At 36.2% G+C, this 19,245-nt stretch overlaps 1 protein-coding gene across 1 annotated transcript in view; it reads left to right on the top strand.

The window, feature by feature from the left end:
• The window catches only part of LOC145689146 (mediator of RNA polymerase II transcription subunit 28-like), a 60,193-nt gene that overhangs the window by 20,480 nt on the left and 20,468 nt on the right, over nt 1-19,245 (top strand). The gene's annotated exons all lie outside the window — the stretch shown is intronic.

Below are 19,245 nucleotides of genomic sequence, written 5' to 3'. Positions count from 1 at the left end.
TTTCAGTTAGAAAATATATATTTGTTTACTTTATATATATATTGCATGCTATTATACACATTTGCTGACTACATGTCTTATTTGTTTCCAAAATCCGCCATATTGCATTCGCCATATTGGATCCGAAATTTTGCATTTTTTTCATTTGGATATCAGATTTGTATTCAGCGGCCCAATTTCAGCTCCATGGCTTGATTTTTTCTTTTTTCTGTCCGCCATATTGGATCCGCCATTTTGAAGTTTTTAATTTGGATATCAGAATCGTACTCAGCGACCTCACAAACCTTTATCTGTCAAGTTTCATGGACATGGAACCACATCTTCCTATTTTGGCCACATTTTCAGGGTTTCTGGACCACTGTGCACTGTTAAGAAACTATTAGTTTGATTTTACATCTTTTAAAATGATTTTAATTAACTTCAGTTCTTTGTTTGTTTCTTCGTTTCTCTACTTTTTGCCTCGAATCAATTTCCGTAAAATGTTCCCTACATGTTCAGTACTAATGACTACAGTGGCGTACGGTGAAATTTTGTTCGGGGAGGGGGAAGCTTGAGGTCTCTACGTGCAGGGGAACTAACGAGTACCCCTATTAAGGAATGTTCAAAACAGAAGAGTGCGAAGAAGTATAGCAAGTCTACTATGTCTACCGAACCAAGTGCTGGTGCAACTTCCGTAAAGGAAGTACCAGAGAAAAGAAGGAACTCTACCATTGAAGGTTCTCCTGCAAGAAGAAATGTTTTGCTGCGGCTATAGCTCTCCCAATTGCATCTGGAATTACAAAGAAAAAACATGCAAAATCACCAGAAGGAGACGGTAGTTACCAATGAAAGTTCTGGCATGAATATTATTCAGATCCACTTAATGAAGACTGGATTCAGTGTTCTATTTGTCTGTCATGGTTTCACGAAAACTGTACCGATTATTATAAGGGACAAGACACTTACATTTGTGATCTGTGCAAACCAAGCGTGTGATGTGATATTATTTTCAGCCCTAAGCCTTATTATTGTTTTTTTTTTAATCTGTTTGCTACTACGTAGATTGTACTCATTAGGGTTACTATAGATTGAAAGAAACTAGATACTAGATGCCTACTTGATAAGAAAAAAACTTCTATGGACTTGAGCTTTTTAAACATGTTTAGGGATCATGTGTATGCAAGCTTTGTCTAGACTTAATTCTATATTTAAATGTGTTAGGCTAATACTCACAAAATATTAAACATTTTAATTTTCTGGTATGTAAAGCAGTTCATTTAGGTGTCATTCTATGATCTTAGACTGTGTACACATATATTGTTCTTCTATACAATTTCTATTTTGCATATCTGTATTAAACCCTGACTTTTAATGTATGAGTTTTTGCTTATTCACTTTGCCCCACTATCATGATCCGCTTTGCCCTACCGGTGAGGCAAAGTGAATAAATTGCAGTAGATCAGTAATTAAGCAATATCATTTATGTATATGCAATCCTTGTTACTATTGTATTGTTATTTGAAAGTTTAATAATCATAAAATATTTCCTCAAAACTTTGGTTTCCTAGTCTTAATTTTAGATGCCATTTGAGGCCCTTGAAGTTAAGTGATCCGCTTTGCCCTCCTTTCCTATACATACATAAAGAAGAAATATGAACCGACTTTGAATTGAATCCACAGTAAAAGGAGATTTTGCTATTGAAACATTATAAAAGATTCTCTTTTTAACAGTAACAGTTTGAAATGTAATCAAGGAAAGCTGTACTATACCTTCATCCTACTGTACACGCTCTGTCACTGTTTATACAATCGGCTCAAAAAGTGGTTTTTCATGCATGAAAACATACTTGAGATGAAATCCATGTGGATATCACATAGCTTTAGCTTCCGGATATAAGACGGGGCAGTCAATTACCAGACAGATAGAAGAACTAACAATTTTCGTTCCAGGAAAACTTCATTTTGTATCAATTGTACATTCGATAACTAGAAGTCGTTTCAATTATTTTGGAAGATACTCTCTTTAGGACACTTTGTGTTATATATATCCATTCTTTACTTTTGATACATTTAGGTGTTCTATTACTGCAGCAAGATTTTTGGTGTGAAAGATTTCTGATTTGATCCCTGGCCACGCAACTTTGTAGTAGACAACATCGTGTCCATGGGTTTTCTACATGTTCTCCCATCTCCCCAATATTCTCATTCCACCAATACGTTTTTATAATAATTCACTGTTATTAATCATTCGTCTCCTTTAGCCTAAGGGACATATCTGGGCCATCAATTAGAAATTTCTAGTTTTACGTCCCAGATTGTGTACCGATGCGAAGAGAGACGATGATGAGAATGAAGGAAGTGGGGGAACCCCAGAAAGACCCACGCACACGGTATTTGCTCACCACAAAACCCATTTGGGGCAAACTGGAATCGAACAAGAGACCTTACGTAGCGGAAGTGAGCGTTCTACCACTGAGCTTTAATTTCATTTTGTAGCAAGATTTTGCATATTCTCAAGAAATTAAATTAATGAATATTTCTTACCATGGCAAAATTATGTTTACAAAAGTAATCGTAAGTCCATTACACGTCTATCCTCTTAAAACATAATTTTGTTGCTTGGAAAAGTGATAACATTTCGAGAGCAGGTTGATAGAAATGTAAGTTCTATACATGAATGTGAAATAGAAATGGGTAATTCAATCAAATTATATTACAAGAATTATGTGTTTCGGATAAAGTAACCTTTTCCAACAAGTTCAAAAATTGGATGGAAGAAAACTGTTCTTGCTGTGAAAGAACTGACATGATGTAAACTTATGATTATTTGTAAATACGTAGAATCACGCATAAGTTTATCCATATGGTCACAGTTACATGTTTTGGGGTAAACTAACTTATGTGCCAGTCTTTACATAAAGGAAAAAATCCCAAAAATTACAAAATAATGGGTTTAAAGAATATCATATTTCTTAAATAATCTTAAAAATGAATCAAATTACATATGTTTCATCATTGTTGAATGCAAATCAAAGAAAATAATTACAAGATACACACAAGGAATTCCGGTGAGACTTTGCGGAATAAGCCACCCAGGACCATTTAGCGAGATGGCTTCGGCTTTTAAGGTCTGTGTTTCAATGTGTTAATAATTGGCGTGAGAATAAACAAATTTGTTGCTGACTGATATGATCGAATGGTCTAAGGCAGCAGTTCTCAACCTTTTCGAGCCTAGTGCCCCCTGGGTGAATGCAGATGACTTAAGCACTCCCCTTATCTTAACCCGATCCAACCATCCACAAGTATAAGAACGTAAAACTTGGACAGAGCAGTCTAAGAATCAGAAAAATATTTCAATTTTTAAAATCAGCCTTGATATATAGCCGCGGATCCAGGATGTGATCAAGGGTGGGGCTAAACTATAGTTTGTCCCTTTGTGCAGTGTAAAGAAAGTAGGATGAAGCCCATTTTATCCAGTGTATATCGGAGCGTCAAGGAGGGGCTATAGCCCGTATAGGTCTCCCTTTAGATCCGCGCCTATATATTTGGTCTAGGAATTAATTCGTGCGGTTGGTACGCACACATTGAAGCTATAGTACAAACACAAAATACATAAATACCTTAAGAAAAATATTGTCCATCGCTAGCCACCACTTTCGCCCATCTGTCAGGCAATGTACGGATTCCGTGGCGAAAGAAGTCCTCATCCTTGGAAGCGATCCAGTCAGAGACCCATGTTTCGATATCTTCTGAAGAAGTAAACCGCTGTCCAATCAAATCGTTGTTCATGCAATCGAACAAGTAGTAGTCCGAAGGAGCAACGTCTGGTGAATACGGCGGGTGGGGTAAAACTTCCCATCCGACATTTTCTAAATAGGTTTTGACCGGTTTTGCGACATGTGGGCGAGCGTTATCATGTTGAACAATAAGTTTATCATGTCTGTTCTCCCATTCTGGTCGTGTTCTGGCCAGAGCTTGCTTCGAACGCATTAATTGTCGTCGATAACGTTCTCCATTCATAGTTTCACCCGGTTGCAGCAGCTCATAGTACACCACACCTTTCATATCCCACCATATGCACAGCATAACCTTTGCACAGTGAATATCTCGTTTTGGTTGTGATGGACCTGGTTCACCTGGTTTCACCCAGGCCTTTTTTCGTTTAGTGTTCTCGTAATGGATCCACTTCTCATCACCCGTAATAATTTGATGCAGAAACCTCTTTCTGCTCTGTCGTTGAAGCAGCAATTCGCAAATGGTTTTTCGTCTTTCAACGTCTCTGTCTTTCAATTCATGTGGAACCCAATGTGACATCTTTTGAATCATTCCCATGGCTTTCAAGCGTTTGGAGACTGTTGTTTGATCAACGCCTAATGCTGCTGCAAGTTGTTCCTGCGTTTGACACGAATCCTGCTCGAGCAATGCTGTCAATTCTTCGTCTTGAAATTTTTTTTGGCTGTCCAGCTCGCTCTTGGTCTGCCATGCCGAAATCACCACTTCTAAACCGTGCAAACCACTTCTGACACGTTCGCTCAGCTAGAGCATGGTCACCATACACTTCCACCAAAATACGATGACTTTCAGTCGCACTTTTCTGCATGTTAAAGTAATGCAGCAGGGCACCCCGCAAAAACACTTTATCAGGCACAAATTGCGCCATGTTCACTTAACTACAAACTGGTGTTGTTGACGCTTTAATCCACTGCCCTATACTACGAACGATACGCGATGACAGAGGTTTGCAACACATGTGTGGATACATGGAACTGTGGGACGCTCCGTTCGTTGCGCCATCTCTTGTCCACCCGCACGAATTAATTCCTAGACCAAATAATATATATATAGTACGAGAAGAAATTTTATTCATACATAATTTGTCTTACATTAACCATCTGTGCCCTTACACCCTTCCATCAAACGCTCCCTAAATAAGTCATCACCCTTTTGGAAACTAGTACATCCCCTAGGGGACGTTACCACCCATCTTGAGAACCACTGCTCTAAGGCATTAGCTGGGGATGGCAAAACCTCTTTTGTGGGTTCGAATCCCATTCAGGGCATAGATGATGTTATTATCATTCTTCTCGTTTCTTCTGGCTTAAAGCGCACAGTCATGGAAAAAAATAAAAGGTGAACAATGCAGTTGACTAATAGAACGTATGGAATACATGTTACAAGATAAAAATTGTACTAACCTTTTTATATTCCTGGTAGCTGGAAAAGTTTGACAGATGATGAAGCTTAAGCATGGTAGATCTTACTGCAAATTATGATTTAAGTCTCTATAGACCTTGGAAATTATTTCAGCCTTGAGGAATACAAAATAATTAAAACAGTCCAAATTTGAACTTTTGATTATTCTAATACTCGCATTAAAATGTTCGGTTGGTTAGATTCAAGTTCAACATCCTTTCAGACCTAGGCTATATGGGACGTGGACCTAAAGCTTAACTAACATAGGATCCGAATTACATGAACTCGAACTGGGAATCGAAGCAGGCCCCGTACGTTAACTACATAACCGCGAGGGAGCTCTACATAGTAAAACCTGTTAACTTCTTAGTTTTGTAGAACATACATTTTCTCATAAAACAGGCATTACTTGTGCTGTAGCTCGGAAGTTCGGGCATGAAACATTCCGAGAATAAGCACAAAATTCGCTATTAATTAAATAAATAAATTAATATGGATCTTAAATAAGATAACTTCTAAAAAGCGTTCGACACTCCTATGAAAACTAAGTTAGAGAAATAGGAAAATCTATCATTCTGGTAATCATATCGAGTCTTGAGAGCACAAATGTCATATGTCCAATTTTTCTCAATATTGACTTTGACAGCTATTTCGATAGCTTGATATCTGCTATGTCAAGTGCACCAATATCATATGTCCACTGTTAATAGCTCCTTGGTAATACACAGTGAATAGCTGTCGCAAAGCTCAAACTCTCTGCTTTGCTAGGATGCACTTAATTACTTCGAAACAGTCTGCTGAAAAATTTAGAAAACTGGACATACGACATTTGTGCTCTGAAGACTCGATATATGCCTTTTTTGACTTGATAATAAATAAATTTGAATAAAATATTAATTTCAACCTAAAATTCCTTGACGAAAGGAAGTGCATACATAGATGTGCAATGTTTAAGCTTAACTCCCCCTAAATAGTCATAATTTTAATGGTATAGAAAGGCGACGCTGCACAAGTTAGAGATGACACAAATTTCGTTATCGAAGGTGGAGAGCTTTGTATTGGGCATCTTTGAACTCAGTGTCTGATTCCTAAACTGATGTTCCAGCATACAACACATCTCAGTGGAATGGTCGATTCCTCGGTGACCGTTTACTTTTTGGTAACTACTGTAGTATCATACTTTTTTTAGGATCTAATAACAACATAGTTCTGTTCCTATTGTGGCAAATAATTATTTCTTAAAATAATTTAAATCCATTCTCAAATTAAGTGTAGATTTCAGCCTTTAAATAAATTAGTATAGTTGATTTACTAATGAATAACTGTGTTCCCTCAAATATAATTTGGATACGCAATATTAACAAGAGGTGTCAATTTGAACGTAGCCGTATACATTTCGTATTTCATTTTAGCTTAAATAAAATAAAATTTTAAAAAAATATATTGGAAGCAACAAACTTATCATTGGACAGTTGGAGAAGCTATTTGACTAGTAATCCGGAGGCTTAAGCCAACTTTTTATGAGAATTGTGCATTTTATATGTAAAAGCATGAAACTTGCTGTACGTGTTATTTATATAGAATTAATAATTTTGAGCATTGTAGGCATCGGCGTATTGATATTGGAAAATGGCGGCCAAAATCGGTTTCTAGTCTATGACTTGTGAACGGATAGTCCGATTTTAATTTTTCTTTCTCTGCTTTAAAGCTCTTTTTAAGGCAAAACTTTTTTGTCATAACAAAGATTCCTCTAAACATTAAGGTTTCAGCACAAATGTTAAAAATCTAAAGATTTTTCGATGAAAATTGACTTCTTCATTCTATAACTTTTATATGGTGCACAAAATCACTTTTGATCTCTGAAGAGAAGAAAATGATAATTTCATGGTCTTTCCATTGATATATGTTAAGCTATAATTTCAGTAATGTTTTCCATAGAAATCACTCATCAAAACCAACATGGCATTAAGAAAATTTATTCTCATCTGAAGTTTTGAATTAAATATATGGTTGTTTTATCAGCACTTGTAAAATTTTGTTTTTATTATAAGTTTACTTTCACAGAACGAAATAAAAATAGATAAGTATTTAGATGTTATACTTTATTATAATTACTCTATTACTCTACAATAACTCTATTATAAAATGAACATAAAAAAGAGATATGTATTATTTTTATTGAATGCAGAATAACACTTTTACATGTGACCATAAACAGTATGAAAATAATTATAGAATTGCATAATTTCCATTGTCTTTAATGTGCATATTCAAATATGTACTTGAACAGGGTGGAAAAGAAAAGTTATTTGAAGACTTGGTCACAACCACCATATGCACAAAGATGAGTGCATGGTAAATCGACTTTCACACACTTGCACAACATCGAACACGAGATTTTACACTTGCATCTAATTAGCTCACGAGATTCTATAGCAGCAGGAGGTTGTGTGATCCATTTTGGTTGCCATGTTGAAGATTCCGAGTTGTAAAGGCATACATATGCAAATCAGGAAGATGAGGAGTCGTTTGAAGTGCCTGTCCCTATACATGACCTGCCTGGTATATTACTCTGAGTGTGTGCTGTTTAGGGGCGTCAAGCGTTGGTGGAATATTGTCCAAATCCCTGTTTTGCCGTGAAAACAACACAAGTCTAGGTTTGTTTCCATTAGTTTCTTCACTACAACGATCATATAGTAATATAACAAACCTTTCGATGAAAGGCATAACAATATCAAGTTCTTGTACCGAAGGTGTGCTAGCAAGAACACTGAGTGCATGTTTATCTTCTGGGTAATTATTTCTTGTTGCCCAGCAAGATACTTTGCCTCTTCCTGAGAATTTCGAAGTAGTATCACAGCTGGGGCATGGAAAACTGGTAGGGCTTTGCATTTTTCTCTTCCCAATGCTTCAGCAATTTCTGTTATGTTGAGGGTGCGAAAGGTTTTTGATGTTCCAAAAGAAACCCATAGATGACAATCCAGAGCATTAGAATAATGTAGTGCCAAAACCACTACATCTGTATCCTCACTTCTAATAAGAATTCCTTTTCCTCCTTGTAAAACGCCATGCAGAAATATTCGGGTATTAGCTTCTTTATGTGTGCAGGGATGTAACTCATCCAACGAATATCTTAAAGAATCTGAGAAGGAACAAACAACAATTTACTCCAAAGTAACTACAACTTCTCCGTCATATGATACGGACACTATTTGGGTAGCGAACAAGTGGAAAAGCTCTTGCTTGTTTACATCTTTTAGGAAATCAGACCAGTTTGTTGGTGTTCTCTTTGACATTTCAACTTGACGACGAGTTCCTTTTCTTCTTTTAGCTCGAACGCAAAACTTTAGGCTGTCTGACTTGTAGACGTCAAATACGATGTCTATTCTGCTTAAACCAGGTTTCTGAAACTGTTTTGCAATGTACTTGATAATCTTTAGTGAATAATTAAGGAAGAAATCATTTTCTCTGGCATAATCATGTGCACAACAGCTGGACTATCAAGGATAATCATGTCAACATCAGGGTCATCACACGCACTAACGACACTATTATCTTCTGTTGAAAGCAAGGTCTGTAAACATTCATCAAGTCAGACTTCCCCTTACAATTTAAGGATCCATCATCTGAAAGCGATGGAGGATATATGTGGTTTTCATGGCAGAAAAAAACATCAATATTGCCCTGTCAAACCTGGCAAGCAATGTACAATTTTAAAAATACACTTTGGCCCCGTTTCAGTCTTCATTGTTGTGGAGGTATTGGATTTATTTGATTTCTTATGCTTGCAGTTGAAGAGTTGAAATTTGTTTCGGGTCATAGGAACACCAACTGGCTTTTCATAGTCGATCAGTCTTTCCGTGAAAAACTTCTAATTTTTTTTCATTTTTTTTTTTTTATTGATTTTAAGGAATTAAAACTTCCTTCTCCATAATCTCCCTGGTATTGAGGATCAACAAATTGTTACTGACATCTTTAAATGTGTTTCCCATTTCTTTGATAGTAGCGATCAAATTACAAACTCTATCTAAAAATGTGTTTGTTTCCGTGGCCTGTTATCATGATGAGACCATTCGTCACATTCAGGATGTTTTATTTGGCTTTTGAACTCCTCAACAATGCGTGCTACTTCCGGCCCCAAACCATCCACCGAAGCAGAGCATCAGGCCTATTGCTCTTCCAGAACCTTTGACTATCGCATTGTTCTGCTCGTGAGCTTCATCAAGAGGCATACTAGAAAACTGGCGACCAGTTTTATTGGCAGTAAATTTTCCTTTTAGAAATTCTTGATATACTTCAGGATGCTTTTTCTCCAGTAGCATCATGTCTCGAAGATGAACATCACATCTTTTGCGTAGTTGTTATGTCCTAGAGCATGAAAAAGCCATTGAAGTAATTTAACATACTTTTCAAAATCTCCCTCATGTATTGCTTTATCCCATGCAAAAATCTCCAGTTCTGTTTGGAGGATGAGGTTCCAAAAATTGAACTGAGAATGTCTTTCCTGCAAAGATAAACACCATTCTTCTTCAGAGATAACTGCAGTTTGATATTTTCCTCCACAAAATTCCCTGTATGCTTCCTGTATTCCTTGTATGCTGTTACATGATGTGCCTGTAAAGTCTTCTTTATGTGGACAACATTCAGAAACGAGTTCACTGTTCCTAAGGATGCAATTTTGGCCTCCTCCATGGCGGAAGTCCACCCACTGTTGTTTAACAAATTTCCTATATGCACTTTAATAGTGCTAACTTGATTTGTAACCCACCAGAAAAATAACAAAATTATCCTTTCCGTAGCTATTAGGCCAAGTCCATTGTATTTCCTTCATAATTTTGAACAATGGTTGATTGCACATAATTACTGGCGTTTGTCCAGGATTAGTAATGTCATTTGGTTTTCTAATTACATCCATGGAATGTCGTAATAGCAACATAGCAACTGACTTAGAATCGTCCTGAAACAGGGGAAGGAGTGCAGTTCTAGTAGGTTATATTGGATTTCCAGTTTCTTTCTGACTGAAACGCAGACCAGCTTGCATTAGTGCTTGTTTCTTCATTTGTTCCTTTTTTGTCAACAAGCTCCGAAACATGCTTGCACGAGGAATATTCACTTTCAACATTTTCGTCTGCTAGTCGTTTTGATGAACGATCAAAAGTTTTGATTTTCGAGGGAGAACTTACTAGTTTAGTGATCGAAATGTGAGGGACAGCTGAATAGCTTTTGGCAGTTTCATAACTTTCTTGCTGGACTTGATGGTGAAGTTGATTGTTTGATTTAAACCAGTGCTAGTCTTTTCAGATTGCTGAAAAGATAAATCAAAGTATCATGTAATGAATCTTCTGAGCTTGTTGCACTGGGATTATGGTCTATATTGTCAACTGTTGAGGTTGTAAAGACACCAATCTTTAAATTTGGAGGGACTACAGGTCCAATGTTGCAAAAATGAGTAATGGCGAAGTTACCTAAATCAGCTGACAAACGAAACACTCGATCATGACACTGATATTCCCAAGTGAAACAAAACATCAATCGAATTCTTTGATCGCATTTTTGAGTGAATATAACTACCTAAAATAATGGAACTGATGTCTCTTGAGCTCGAGAATGTCTGCTTTTCATAGATGTACGACGCCGGTCTTTGCAAGGGTGGTTAACTAAACTGTGCTAGAGTAAGACTTGACTGTGACCCATTGGCTGCCTCCTCACTTTGAATTCTGGGTTCATGCATGACCATGGACAGGAAACTAATCAAGGTAGGAGGAACTGACCTTTCTTGACATCCTTCTGAAAATGATCCAGCAAATATTGATTGTTTATGATTAAGAATATTTCTGCGCAATATTCTCGCACCACGAGCTAGGATAATTGCCTCTGACTCATTGTCTAGACTACATGTTTGCCTCATAGAACGCCCCACTTCTCTGTTGATAACTATCAGAACATCTCTACCTTCTGGATGCGCCTCAAGTTTCGGAAAGTTAGTTAATATTTGTTCTTTTAACCTAATGGAGTGCACATTAGATGCTGCTCCCCCGTGCTCTTAATTCTTGTGCAATAAATCCTCTTTAATTCGCTCAGTTTAAAAACTGGCGCCTCTTCTTCATTTTCAAGGCAGAATTAAATAAAAGACATAAGCTCCGCAAAAGAACTTTTGAGTACTAATTTCTGTGAATCGTCTTTCTCTGGCGGACCTTGTAGTTTTCGTTCCTATTGTGTAAGTTTGTGAGATACTTTGCATGATACACAGCATCTCTAGCGATCATGTGACCCTCACTCAATTTTGCTATAAGAGATCCATCTTACAAATTCACAGCGCACTGACGCACTCGGCTATAAACTTTAAAAGTCGTAACAAGTGAGAGGGGTTTGTGTTGCAGTAGTGGATCTTTGTTATCACAGAAAAAACACGTCTTTTCAGATTTGCCCTATGAGGTTGCACCTTTTCCTCGTGTATAATCACTTGTAGAAGGTTCGTTCTGTTCAATTTCTAGTTGTTCCGAACTATTGCTTTCTGAAGAACACACCAACTTCCTTTTTTTCGCTCAACGTTGAGTAGCTCGATCAAATTCTTTTTATTGTAACATAACTTACACTTCCGGTGGAACTTAGCCTTGTTAATTAGAAGAGTTGTTCTAATACTACGTGAGCCTATCTCGTCAGGAAGACTCTGAATCGCTTGTAAGGACAAGAAATTCTTCTCAATTGTCCCATATCCAGAAGCTGCATTCCGGGATTCCCAGTACGCCGAACAAGTGAGCCTGTCAACTTTAATTCTTTGACCAAAAAAAAAAAAAAAAAAAAAAAAATCCCAATCTGTACTAGTAGTTTTGGGGGGTGGAGGGCTACACCTTCAACTAACTTGAATGTTCTTTTCATTTATTTATTTATTTATTTTTTTTATTTTTCGGACTTTTGTTTGATCTACGAAACTTTTTGATCCTGGGCGAAGACCTTTGGAGTAGTTTTCACCAGATCAGAAGTGCAAAATATTCGCTTCTGTTGCTAATATCTCTAGACCTGAAAAATATAACAAAATTAAACAAAAGAAAACTTGTTTACATGATTTCAAAAAGAAAATGCTCTATGATATGTTCAACTTAACACACTCAACAAAGAACTTAAGTGATGATTCTAACTACGGTTTGGAGGATTAAGTCAAAATTGTACATTTTTTTATCTGAAAGAATGAAACTGGACGAGTCATCAACGTGGGTAATGGTAACTTTCAAATTCTAAGAGTTCGTTGCAACTGAGCACCTTTCATTCCTTAACATGCTTATTTTGAGTAACGATTTCTGAGGAAACCATAGTTCAAATTATAGCAAAACATATATCATTGGAAAGATCATAAAATATCCTTTTCTTTTATTCAGAGATCAAAAGTGATTTTGTGCACCATATAAAAGTTATAGAATGAAGAAATCAATTTTCATCGAAATATCTTTAGATTTTTAAAAATTGTGCTGAGACCTCGAAGTTTAGAGAAATCTTCGTTATTACCAAAAAAAAAAAAGTTTTGCCTTAAAAAGAGCTTTAAAACAAATAATAATAATAATAATAATAATAATAATAATAATAATAATAATAATAATAAGAAGAAGAAGAAGAAGAAGAAGAATCGGACCATCTGTTCAAAAGTTATAGGCTAAAAACCTATTTCGGCCGCCATTTTCCAATATGGCGGATCAAAGGGCAATCCACCAATGCCTACAACGCTCAAAATTATTAATTCTATATAAATAACACATACAGTAAGTTTCATCCTTTTACATATAAATTGCGCAATTTTGACTTCATCCTACGGACTATAGTACGAAACAGAAATTAGCCCTGTCACTAATAGTTTTATGACAGATTTTCATCTCGCAAATGTTAGACTCGGGTAAAATTTCTTACAACTTCGAGTTAGTCTTTCTTGAAACACTTCACCATTAACAGTTACGATAAAATCGAATCATCATGAGTTTAAAACCAGTGTTTTCGACTTTTATGTTGGTCGTCAAGGTGTGATATATAAAAGTAAAAGTATTATGTTACCAGTCATTGTGTCATAATATAAAGAATAGAATATATTGACTACGTCATACTACTTCTGGAAAACCTATAGAAACCGATACAACGAAATTCTGACAGAATATGTGAATACTTTTTTTTAAAGTTAGTGTATGGTTAAGATTAGCCTCACATGCCAGAAGATTTCATAAGATAAACGCAAGTTAAATAATTCACAAATGCCGATAAATGTATCTCAGCAATGCTTTGATTTTATTCTATAAATACAATAATGTGATTTGGATTTTGTAAATTGTGCTAAATTTATAAAGGAAATAACGATTAGAGAGGAATTAGCTGGAGAAATTGGAATGAACGAATGATCCCATTGTTAATGTTTCTGTTTGTAAGTTAATTGTGACGTCATGCGCTTTAGTGACCTACTCTAAACAATTAGGAATTGGTTTTTCTTTGCAACGGAGAAGTGAATAATATATTCTCCAGATTACTAAGCGTTACAATGTAGTCACGACCACTAGACACAATGTGATACGAGAACAGTAAATCGGTTAGCATACGCGTCTTTGGCGTGGGAGACCCGGGTTCGATTCGCGGCGGGAGCTCATGTGGTTCGGATTCCACGTTAATCAGTAGGTCCACGTCTCATATAGCCTCGCTGCTGAACGGGACGCTAAACTAAAATCAACTCAACGAGAACAGTAAATTAATATATATATATATTTAAATAATATCCATGGGTGTCCATATGAGGACAGCGTGGTGCTCAGTATTCCTTCTAATATCTTGTCTATTATATATTGGCGGTCTCGTGGTTTCTAATCTCTATTAAAAATACCATTCAGTTTTCTGAAAACTAACTGTAACATTTGGGCTATGAACATTCTTCGTAATCAGGATAGCTTTCTTTTAAGTTTATAGTCCAGAGAAACTATACTGAAGGAAGAAAGTTGGGAGTGTTATAGGGATTTTTTTTTTTTTTTTGAAAATATAAGTAGTGTTACAAATTATTTTAGCAAAAGAAGTAAAATACGTTGTGGTGTTATACATGATAAAACAAGTGATGAGGGGAAGATATTTATTGGACTTATTCTACAAAACTTAACCTGTTGATCTATATAAGCATTACGCAAATTCAAGTGTTTATTAGACTATGGCATCAAGTCAATTTTTCTGTATAATCGGTGTACTTAGTTGCTTCCAAGATTTTCAACTAACAGGACAACTTGCTTGGACTTTATATGCCAGTTACTTGTACATATTTAACTAATTGTATGTGCTGTAGGTGCTCGCTTAGTCTGAATCAGGTCACCAGATGGTGCAGACATTTGTCGAGTTTGCGCCATCTTGAACATTTGTAAGAAAACTGATAATCCCGCGAGGTGTATTGCGGTTTCTGAGTGCCAAGAAAGTTTTATTCAAAGCCATAGAAAAGTAATGAATGCGTATTATAACACTATGGATTATGAATACAGCTTCTGTGATTATGCACTCAAGGAAACCGTCACTGAGTAGCTCAATACCTGAGGAGCAACTAAACACAACGAGGCATCAAAAAACTGGTACTGCTCTATGATGTGCTTCAATTAATATGCTGCCTATGTGGAAACGTAGGTTAATCTTTATATTGTGTCCAATCCTTTTATTCATAACTTTTTTTTTCCAAACTTTTTGAATGTCCTTAAACCGTCCAGATGAAATGCAAAAGGCATAGTTTTGCGCAGGCGCAGAGCAGAAACAAAATTGCACCACTGAGGGAGCAATTTGATGTATGCACTGGCAAAATATTCGTGTTATGTGAAGTCTAATTGCACTGAAAGTGAATAGATTTTGGAAAGGACACATTGTAGCACCTTCTGATACACATCTCAGTTATTCCATTTAGACAGTGCTGTTTGTACGATTTGCTGTTGAACGCTTCACTGTGAATGCCATAATGAAACGATACGTATTTGCAACCGCCTTCGGACTGCATCATCGACTAAGCCACATCCAACCGGATCCCAATGAACCTGAAGCTGTGGCACGTTTTAAGGTAGCACATAAGACGGGTGTTCATGTACTGAAAGCCAGCTATGTTGTGCAACGGAAAACCAACTGCAGAAAGCTGTACAAGTCTACCTGGTAGGAGATGGATGGAAGTTAGTAGTCACGTAGATAAAAGTGGATATATTTGCCCGATGGCGGAAAGGTTCGAGCAACTGCGTATGTTTCGACGGTTATTTATAACAACGAAATCTCCATTGTGAGGACGCAACGGAATGGAACTGCATCAGGTCAAAGCGGCCAGTCACAGCCTGACATTTTGCAGAGAAATGGAAGTTAGTACTGAGGTTAGTACTGTTCTTCTCTTGAAGAAATCCCAGTGAAGAGTCCCGATATCTATCCAATGGACAACTATGCCTGTGAACTTTTGAAACACCGCCTTCTTATAAGGTGCTCAGTTTCCGACCTCTAGGAATGAAATAAAATAAACCTTGTACACCTATAAAGAAATCTTCTCCCGTAAAAAGTGCGCTGTTAAACAGTCGTCAATACTGCAGTCATTACATAGAACAGTGGAAGCTCGGACTGTCGTAGATGTGTGAACATTCAAAGTCATCTATACGGAAGCCTATCAATCTCTGTATTTCACATCTTCCAACTTATTTCTCCCGCTTCATAAATGTTACATCTACTTTGATTGAATTTGCTCTGGATGATGATAGTCACATTTGTTTTCCTGTTGGGTTTGTTTTGTAGATGTTCCGGTTTTTTATTTATTTATTTATTTTTTATTTTATTTTTTTTAAAGGGGAAAGCATCTTTCTCTCTCTTACCTGAGATTACCTCCATACCTAAAAGTATATTTTAACTATTATTTGCAACCATTGCTTCTATATATAAGAGAACTAATTCTCGGTTACAGCTCAAAATCTTAGTTACAGCTATTTAAAAAAAAAAAAAAAAGAAAAAGAAAAAGAAATTGTTCGTTTCTAGTTGTGTATTAATATATTCTTCGTCATATTCAAAGTTGAGCTTTTCATGCTACTAGATACACATGACGTACGTACATATTATTGAATTATATGAAGAAAACGTATAGCATTCAAGAAGAAGAAAACATTTGATCTGTTTGCTGGCAGCTTTCATGACTCACTGCCTGGCAAACGCACCCAGAAATCACGAAAAGTTCGACGTTAGAGACAACAGTATAATTGCGAATAGAATTTTAATTGAAGAAAGAATGCTTAGAAGCTGTAAATAAACAAATAAAGAATATTAGATGATGTTAGAGGTATATTTATGTTTGTATTTACTTTAGAGTTTGTTAAAGATGTTAATCTCGTTAAGATAACTCAGTAATATCAGAGAATTATTTATAATTAAAGTCAAATTTAATAAAGCCGAAGCTAAACATACAAGCTTAACCATCCAAGTTATTTTAAGATCAGAGGCTAAATTGTTCAGATATCTGTTTGTTCGGTTGCTGACTTTATACGCACACACACACACATATATATATATAGGGCTCCCAGACGTCCCGGTTTAACCGGAATGGTCTCTGATTTACACCATCTGCCCCCCTCGCAAATGTTTCAAACTCAGAATGTTCTGGTTTTCGTCCAAACATAAGTAAATGCTGTCCGTGTGCTTTAAAAATTACCGCTTTGAGAAGTCAACGATACTCAACTAGTAGAATAATCTACTCTCTGTCACTCGCTCTTCGTAAGAGCTGATCTATTATTTAACAACTCTATAATTTCAGCAAGAAGCAAATCCATAACTATGGCTATACTGTAAATGTTCATAAGGTGTCCCGGTTTTTAGTCTAAAAATCTCTGAGCCCTAATATATAGATATATTTTTTATTAAATGTATCTAGCTTAGAATGAGGCATTCAACTCTAGATGTTCATGGTGTGGACATCATATGTTTTAAGAAAAAATAGTAGTGATCTAGAGGGGAAAAGATTGATCTTTAAACCTACAAACGCTATACAGTTTTTGCATATGCCACACACGTTTAAGCATTTCTGTCATCAGAAAACAAGTGTATGTATTCCTACCTAAAAGAAAGTTCCATCTTGAATAATAACTTGATCTTCAGCTGACTGGGGGACAAAACGACGTTTGCTTGTATAAATAAGCGTCACTTGTTTTCGTCTAGTGTTTGTCAGAATGCTGGATTACGTTGGCAAGATCGAAGATACCTAAATAAGAGGCAGGATCCGTTCGTCGATTTATCTAGGGCAAAGGATTTCCTTTAGACATCCGTCCTACAGCACAAACTTGCCACCAACTGATTTCCTTCTTTTCACATACTTGAAAGTTGATTGGATAACAAGTGTTTCGAGATTGAACAGCAACTGACAGACAGTGTAGTGGATTGGTTTCATATTCAGAGGAAACTTTTTCTGCAGTACCGGTAGTGGTTTAAAAAAAAAATAAAAATAAAAATTAAAAAAAAAAAAAAAAAAAACTTGTTTATCACTAGGAGTGCTCGAATACAGAGAGGAACTTCATAGGCAGGGCTCACAGCGAGTCACTTTTTTAAGAAAAGTTACTTTTTTCAAGTTGGTTACTAAAGGTTAGTTTTTTCAAGTTTGTCACTAAAAGTTACTTTTTGGGGGGTAAAGTCATTTTTCGTATTGAAACTGGCCATATGGAGACATTTTATCTAGGAAGAACCACAGAAGAACTCGTGAAATACACAAACCTAGCAATAGACAATGCAAACTTTTCCAGAGAGAAACCCTTGATGTTAGGTAGTGATGAACCATATACTAATAAAAAGGTTCACAAAATGATAAATGAGGATATGGAAACATTTAGGAACAGGGGTTTGCTTGATATAGGAACATGTAACATACAAAGTTCATACCGCGTTCCAAAAAGGACTCTCAAGAATTTTGGAATTGAAATGAGTCATTTTGTCATCTGTGTGTCATGTGTACTATTTTTTCAAGGATTGGCCCTTAAGATGGGAAGATATCGCTAAGATTGCCAGTAAGTTAGGACTGCGTAAACATAGATTTATCAAACGTGTGAGTTCAAGGTGGCTTACTCTTGAAAAATCATGTGAAAGAGTTCTTAAACTTCTCAGTGCTCTGCAGAAATATTTCCTCAAGTTTCGTCCTCTAAAGAAATCAAACCTCATGGCTGCTGGAAAATACAAGTCAGTTTCTAAAATTTTGAAAGACTCATCAACGAAAGCGCAGTTAAATTTTGTCATCTCAAGTGCAAAACTTTTCAAAGATATCACAGAACGGCTTCAAAAGGAAGAGCCCCTTGTACATGTTCTGTACTCTAAACTTCAAACTGTTACCAAGGTTTTGTTGTTGCGATTTGTGAAGAAAGAAGTTCTTACGTCTTGACTGAACTGGATGAAAGTAAGGAAAATCTGTTACCTGTTGGTAAAGTGGAGTGTGGAGAAGCAAATAAGCAGCTGAAAGGAGAAGGATGTGCTTAGTTTCAAGAAAAAAGTAAAGTCTCACTACGTGGTGGTATATAAACACACTGTGAAAACCCTTGAAATTTCCCTAGAACTTAAATACCTGTCTTCATCCGGAAAATGTAAAGTCATTTGAGTGTGTCACGTATATTACAAATCTTGACAAAAGTTCTTCCCCTCAACATTGATTTGGATTTACTGAGTGATAAGTGGCGGTTACTTCAACTTGAAAATTTCTCAGGAAGTTTTTGCAGTGGCCGAATAGATGTTTACCCATTATGTGGCACATTCCGCAGCAAAAAACCTGCAACATGAGCATGTAAGTTTATTGTGGAACTACGCCTAACAGCGCATGGAATCAACATGACTTTTAAGTGACACGAATCACGCCAGGAGAAACCTCGGCGTCCTTCACTGCACACTTATTTTAAAGCAAAAGACTTCGTCGTTTCACAATAAACTTACATGCTCATGTTGCAGGTTTTTTGCTAAGGACTGTACCAAGACAAAATTTTTAACAAACCAATTGTACAAGAAAAAATTTATTACTAGTTAATGGTAATCTATATACTATGTATTAATTACGTACATTAATTTTGTATTATTAGACATAATGAAAATATAGAA

The sequence above is a fragment of the Thermobia domestica genome, chromosome 1 (assembly GCF_964235325.1).
Source record: "Thermobia domestica chromosome 1, izTheDome1.hap1.1, whole genome shotgun sequence".
NCBI classification, from domain to species: Eukaryota; Metazoa; Arthropoda; class Insecta; order Zygentoma; family Lepismatidae; genus Thermobia; species Thermobia domestica.
This window is presented reverse-complemented; position numbering and strand designations above follow the sequence as displayed.